The sequence below is a fragment of the Octopus bimaculoides genome, chromosome 13 (genome assembly GCF_001194135.2).
Source record: "Octopus bimaculoides isolate UCB-OBI-ISO-001 chromosome 13, ASM119413v2, whole genome shotgun sequence".
NCBI classification, from domain to species: domain Eukaryota; kingdom Metazoa; phylum Mollusca; class Cephalopoda; order Octopoda; family Octopodidae; genus Octopus; species Octopus bimaculoides.
Window position 1 is genome coordinate 55,061,708 of NC_068993.1, and position 7,465 is coordinate 55,069,172.

The following is a 7,465-nucleotide window of genomic DNA, read 5'->3' on the forward strand; positions in this document are numbered from 1 at the left end:
TATATATATATATATGCCTCTCCCCTTCACTACTATTTCTCTCTCTCTCTCTCTCTCTTTCTCCCTGTCTCTCGTTGCTCACCTATGTTCAACTTCCTCCCCCTTTTTTCTCTCTCTGCCACTCTGTCTCCTTGCCCCTCGCTGGTCACATGTGACCGGCTACTACTTCCTTTCTTCTCTTAGCCACTTCCAAGATAGCACGAACTTTCTTCTCTCTCCAGTTCGTCACATCACAGTGTTTAGTATACAGATATTTGTTCCCGTCTGGCCTACAGCCCTTCTTGTTTATTTTCTCTGTTTCGTTTTCCTGTCGTGTTTTCTGTTTGCCACGTAATTCCTCCGCATTACAAATTTAATTTAATTTAATTTGTTTCCGCGGGAAGAACTATTCTCACCATGCGTCTTGCCCTAATTCTTCGAAACGCTTAATTTAGAATAGGGGCAGCTGATGAAGGAAATGTTCTCTATGTGGCCTGTTTGTTTTCTGCGCCCTGTTTATGTTCTGTTTTTCATTTTGTCCACGTTTTTTTGTGACGTCCTGTACCCAGATATGCATCTATATATACATGTAGATGTAGGTATGTACATACATGTACGTAAATATGTATATACTCACATATTATTTTTATTATATATATATTGTGAAGGCGCATGGCTCAGTGAGATTTAATGATTTGCTCAAGAACACAACACACCACCTATTCTAGGAATTGAAAGTATGATTTCACGATAGTCAGTGCAATGCCGTATTCGCTGGGCCATGCATCCTCGACAGTAGTATAATAGTGAGCTAGAAAAGTTGGGATGGACAAAGTCAAATGATCAATCAGTACTTGAAACTATTGGTAAATGATTGTTCTTTTTGGATGAAGATGGGCCAACTGTTATCTGAAGTTTAAAGTTAAGTTTAGGTTAACTTACTAAATGTATTGAACTAAAGCTAGGTTATGCAGTTAATGGAGACTAATTTTAGCTGTGATATGTAATCAACATGAATTAATTGATACTAGTTGTATGATCAATATCGTTGATTGATGTTCGACTGACAAACTGACAAACTGGACTGCTTCTGATAAATTGATTTTTTGTTGTTTTTTATTCATTTGCCTAGTTATTTATTTTTTTTTTCCTTTTGAGATTTCACTCCATGATAATATAAAAGGATTGGATGGATCTTTTTTAAAACGGGGGCCACATTTTTCATTAACGTTTTACGTAGTGTTTTTGGTACCGAAAGACTTTCAAACTTCGTATACTTATCTATTTTGTGTTATAGAACAGAAAAATATTTTTGTATTCGAATTTATTTCATGTAAAAAATTGTCTTATTTCGATAATTTCAACCAATCACTGACGTCCATTCAGCCGATATACATTAAGTGCCGACTACATAAACAAACGATTCTTCGTTTTATTTGCTTTTTTCATTTTAAATTTGATTTAACCCTAACCCTAACACTAACCCTAGGGTTAGGGTTAATTGTTTCAGAATCGTTTGTTTATGTAGTCGGTACTTAATGTATATCGGCTGAATGGACGTCAGTGATTGGTTGAAATTACAGAAATACGACAACTTTAACATGGAATAATTTATGGATTTCTTTTTTTTTTTTAGAAGACTAAGAGAAAAAGATGTTTTATATGACACATTCTACCAGTGTTCCAAGTTTCAAAGTGTTTCGTTAATGAAAAATGTGGCCCCCGTTTTAAAAAAGATCCGATTGGATCTCAGTCAACCACTGTAATTGTATCAACAGCTGTTACTTTCACTGTTTAGTTTTGTATATCACTTGTTGATTTATAAATGATGAAAATACTTTTATATAACTTGATAGTGGGAATAATACAATAGGAATAGGTGCAGGCAATAAAATGTTCAGAATCTGTTAAAATAATCCTTAATCTGATAACAGAGGTATATCAGTAGCATGCTTAAGGCAGCAAGATAGTAGAATTATCAACAAGTCAGACAAAATGCTTAGTTGCATTTCTTCCACTTCTATAGGTCCAAGGTTCAAATTCTGCTGAGGTCAACTTTGCCTTTCATTCTTTCAAGAGTCAATAGAATAAGTACCGGTTGAACACTGGAATCGGCTTAAACTCTCCCTTAAAATTGCTGGTCTTGTGCAAAATATTTGAAAACCATATTATAAGTATACTTACTTAACACTATTTCTTTTATATCCTGCCACAGGTTAGTATATATAAAATTAGACAGCAGAAGTTTAATCAATGTGTTCACACGACATACTTTGCAAGACTACCAAAGCACTCCAACCACTACTTTTTATAATAGTTCAGCGAGTCCATTCTTCCAATCCCCCAATGGTGTCAATGACTCTCGCCACAACAGTTTCATTCATTTTTATCACAACGTAGCAAGGCAAAAGTTAAAAATTCATTGGCCCACTATCAAAAATTAAAGGCAAATTTTTGACGATACACTGTCAAATGCACGTACAAAATATGTTCTTTTTTTTTTTTTTTTTTTTTTTTTTTAAAGTTTCAGCTTAGAGCTGCGGCCATGCTGATGCACTATTTTAAAAAGTAAATAATAGGCATTTGATGAAATACAATCAGTGAATTTCCTTTGTCTTTCATAAGTTGTAGAAAGAATATCTTATTGATGGAATTGTGCTTGACTCGGATTCTAAATTCTCAACAGCTTATATGGTTGATTTTTGTTCTTATAATTTTAACAGCAGAAATATGCAGCTGTTAAGCCAAGTCATATTTGCTCAGTTTTAGTTAACAGAAATTGTTGCGACCAGATTTTCTCCCTCTTTTCCTAACTGCAATTCTAAAACAAAATAATAATAAAGATAAAGAATTGCTACTTGTTCCTTAAAATTAGATTCAAGAGTAGGGCTCACTAGACAACACTGTCAACATTGAACAGACACTAGTTTTATCAACACGCACACATATACATACATATACGTATGCATGTATGTATGTATGTTTGTATGTGTATATATATATATATATATATATATATAAAATACAAAATGGGACATACATATACATACATACATATATATATGTGTGTATATGTATATATATGTATTATATATATAATATATATGTATGTATATATATATAATTATATATATATATGTGTGTGTGTGTGTATATGTATGTGTGTGTGTGTGTATATATATATATATATATATATATATATATATATATATACACACACACACACATATCTCCCATATATATATATATATATATATATATATATATATATATATATATATATATATATTACAGGCTTCCACACAATTTCCGCCTACCAAATTCACTCACAAGATATTGCTCAACGCAAAGCTAAAATTGAAACCACTTACCAAAGGTGCCATGCTGTGGGACTGAACTCATAACCATATGGTAGCAAAACAAGCTTCTCAAAACTATGCTCACAGTTTCCAAATCTATTACCGAAAGCAGTTGGCTGCCCCTATTTTTGTTCCACTGCAGACAGACAAAAGACTCAGCAGATATGTTATTTGATTCTTGAAATTTCCTTCTGCTGTTTTCATTGCTTAATTTCGAATTAGTCGTGATGAAAATAAATGATAAAAATATTTTTATATAACATGATATGGCAGCCATGAAAATGACATTTAATTCTGGCTGGATTTTTTACAAAACTGAATGAAGCAGGCATGGCTGAATGGTAAGAAGCTTACTTCCCAACCACATGGTCACGGGTTCAGTCCCACTGTGTGGCACCTTAGGCAAGTGTCTTCTACTATAAGCCTTAGGCTGGCCAATCTTATGTGAGCGGATTTCATAGAAGGAAACTGAAAAAAGCCTGTTTGTATGTTTGTGTCTGTATTTGCCCCCCCCCCCCTGCTTTGACAACTGGTGTTGGTGTGTTTTCATCACCATAACATAGCGATTCAACAAAAGAGACTAATGGAATAAACAGTAGGCTTTAAAAAGGGAAAATAGAATATAAGCACATAGGCAGCAAGCTGGCAGAGTGGTTAGCATGCCGGGCGAAATGCGTAGCAGTATTTCATCTGCCGTTATGTTCTGAGTTCAAATTCCACCAAGGTCGACTTTGCCTTTCATCCTTTCAGAGTCGATAAATTAAGTACCAGTTACGCACTGGAGTCGATGTAATCAACTTAATCTCCTTGTCTGTCCCCTCTATGTTTAGCCCCTTGTGAGCAATAAAGAAATAAGAATATAAGCATTAGGGTCAATTCATTCAACTAAAACAAATTCTTCAAAGTGGTGCCCCAGCATGACCATGGTCTAATGACTGAAACAAGTAAAAGATGAGAAATGATAAAAGATACATGTAAAAAAATGTGATGCTAAATCAGTCATGGGCAAACTGTGGCCCGTGGGACTTTTTGAATGGCTCATCTAACAGAAAATTACCTTAAGTGGTGCAGCCAACCTGATTATGATCCATGTCCACATAAAAAGCACCCACTACACTCTTGGAGTGATCGGTGTTAGGAAGGGCTTCCAGCTGCAGAAACCATGTCAAACCAGATTGGAACCTGGTGCAGCTCCCCCGCTTACCAGCTTTCAGTCAAACCATCCAACCCATGCCAGCATGGAAAATGGATGTTAAATGATGATGATGATGATGATGACGACGACGACGATGTTTCATGTGGCCCAATTCTTGAAGATGGTTACTCGCACCTGTGTTAAATAGCAGTGTAACACAATACAGAATGTGTAAGACACCTGCAGAGTTTGGTGAGAAATAAGATAAATGTTGTTTATTAGAGGCAAGATTATAAGGTTTCTTACATTGCAGCTGGATATATCAGAAGCATTAAATGAAATGTACAAAACAATCAACAGCAATTGTATGGATATATGACTTAAAAGATAACAAATATTTAGTTAAAATTTTTTATGTAATGACAGTGAAGAATATTTGTGTAAAAAAGAAATCCAAGAAGACAAAATCATCATCATCATCATCCTCATCATCGTTTAACGTCCGCTTTCCATGCTAGCATGGGTTGGACGATTTGATTGAGGACTGGTTAAACTAGATGGCTACACCAGGCTCCAATCTGATTTGGCAGAGTTTCTACAGCTGGATGCCCTTCCTAACGCCAACCACTCCGAGAGTGTAGTGGGTCGGTACAAAGGCCAGTCAGGTGGTACTGGCAACGGCCACGCTCAAAATGGTGTATTTTTACGTGCCACCTGCACAAGAGTCAGTCCAGCGGCACTGGCACGATCTTGCTTCAGATGATTATAATTATGTGGTGGTCTTGCAAAAGTTATTCCATATCAAATATATTCAATTATAGAAATCTCTCTCTTTCTGTCTCTCCCTTTCTCTCTCTCTCTCTCTCTCTCTCTCTCTCTCTCTGTCACTCCCTCACTCTCTTCTACTCTCTCTCCGTCTCTCCCTTCATCTACTCCTCTCTCTCCTGTGCTCTGCCTTCCTTTCCCTTCCCTCACCCTTCTTCCCTACCTTCTTTGTGTATTCCTTCTCTCTCACTTTCTCTACCATTTTGCATCCATTTCCCCCATACTGTCTTAGGTGGGATAGTTTTCATGCTACAACAACAGTTGCTACATCTGAATACCTTTACAGCTCCCCACTGATAACCGCCCAACCAGTGACTAAGGAGTAGAGTGGAGTCAATACTAATAAAAAAATTTTAATTAATTAAAAATTCCTTGGGTCACTACATCAAATATGTTAGTACCACGGCTTTTCTGTGCAACAGACGTCCTTGAATATCTTTGCCATCACCACAACCACCACCATTACCATCACCACCACAACCACCACCACCGCCATCACCACCACAACCACCATCCGAGCCAGTTTTTTGCCAACTAAGCAGCTTAAAGAAGCTGTGTTTAGAGACATGATATGGTGGAGGGGGAAAGAATGTCAAGTGAGTGTTTTGCACACTAAATACAAATATTGCAGAGTTACATATCTTTTATCTTTTACTTGTTTCAGTCATTGGGCTACAGCCATGCTGGAGCACCACCTTGAAGGGTCTGAACCAAACAAATCAACCCTTGTATTTAGTTTTTTTCATTAAGTCTGGTACATATCCTTTCAGTTTCTTTTGCTGAATCGCTAGGCTACAGAGATATAAACAAACCAACACTGGTTTTCAAGCAAGGTGGAAAACGAGGCAAAACCAAAAACCTATACACAAATGTATACACATATATATATATATATATATATATATATTGGGTCAAATCATCCAACCCATGCTAGCATGGAAAGCAGACGTTAAACGATGATGATGATATATATATATAAAGTTATGCTTAAAATTAAAGTTTAGATAGGAAACTTTAAAATGTAATATTCAAACCTTGTTTCGGGTATGTCCCTAGTAGTGTGCCATTTTGCTATTTGACTTCCAAAAAAGGCTGTAAAGCAGCTGAAACTGCTTGTGATATCAACAAAACGTTTGGTAAGGAAATGACCAGTGAGTGGTCAGCTCAAAAATGGTTCAAATGATTTCACAATGGAGATCTGAGCCTTGAAGATTGTGAGTGTAGTGGACGCCCATCTGTCATCAATGATGGTCAAAGACCATCATTGAGAAAGATCCACACAAAACCACTCAAAAACTGGCAAAAAAACTTCAAGTTAGCCAGAAAACTGCCTGCAACCATTTGCATGTGATGTACCACATCATTTCAATCTATAGTTCCATCATTGTTTTTACTTAAGTGTTCTTTTAACCTTTATTGACATAGATTTAACCTAATGAATTATTCTTTTATTCTATTAATTTACAGGTCTTGTCTCTGATGTCCATGATGAGCATATCTGGTCCATATACTTGAATTGTCTGACCTGCGTTAACTGGGAAATTTCAAACTTCTGTAATCCTTTTTCCTTCCATGCCTGGCCTTCTCAGTGGTATTCAAGCTATTTGGTAGCAACTCATATTCCGTAATGTTCACATATCTTCCAATGTAAGTATTAGCCTACTTTGCCACACTCATATTGTTGTTGTTATTACTATTATCATTACTTAAGGTAGCAAACTGGCAAAATGCTTAGCAGTATTTTGCCTATTGCTATGTTCTGAGTTCAAGTTCCACCAAGGTCAACTTTGCTTTCATCCTTTTGGGGTCGATAAAGTAAGTAACAGTTTCATCTCCTCACTCCAAAATTGCTGCCTCTGTGGCAAAATTTGAAACCATTATTATTATTATTATTATTATTATTATTATTATCATTATTATCATTGTTATTATTATCATTATTATTATTGTTATTATTATTATTATTATTATTATTATTATTATTATTATTATTATTATTCAGTAGTTTTATTTTTATAACGTGCTTTCACTTCACTACCGAGCGCAGCTCTGTGCGCCTTGGGTATGTGCTGTGGTTTGCTGTGGTGCTCTTATGTTTACTGTATTGAAAGTGTTTTGCGTAGAATGTGTGCAGTACCCAGTAGTGCAATTTTCTGTATGTTATATA

The 7,465-nt window shown here is 35.8% G+C and overlaps 1 protein-coding gene across 1 annotated transcript in view; it reads left to right on the forward strand.

Moving 5' to 3' along the window:
• LOC106881562 (uncharacterized) overlaps nucleotides 1-7,465 on the forward strand; it is a 113,185-nt gene that overhangs the window by 51,541 nt on the left and 54,179 nt on the right. The window contains exon 2 of the mRNA XM_052972265.1: nucleotides 6,766-6,945. The gene's annotated coding sequence lies outside the window, so the exon portion shown is untranslated. The remainder of the gene's footprint in view (nucleotides 1-6,765; nucleotides 6,946-7,465) is intronic.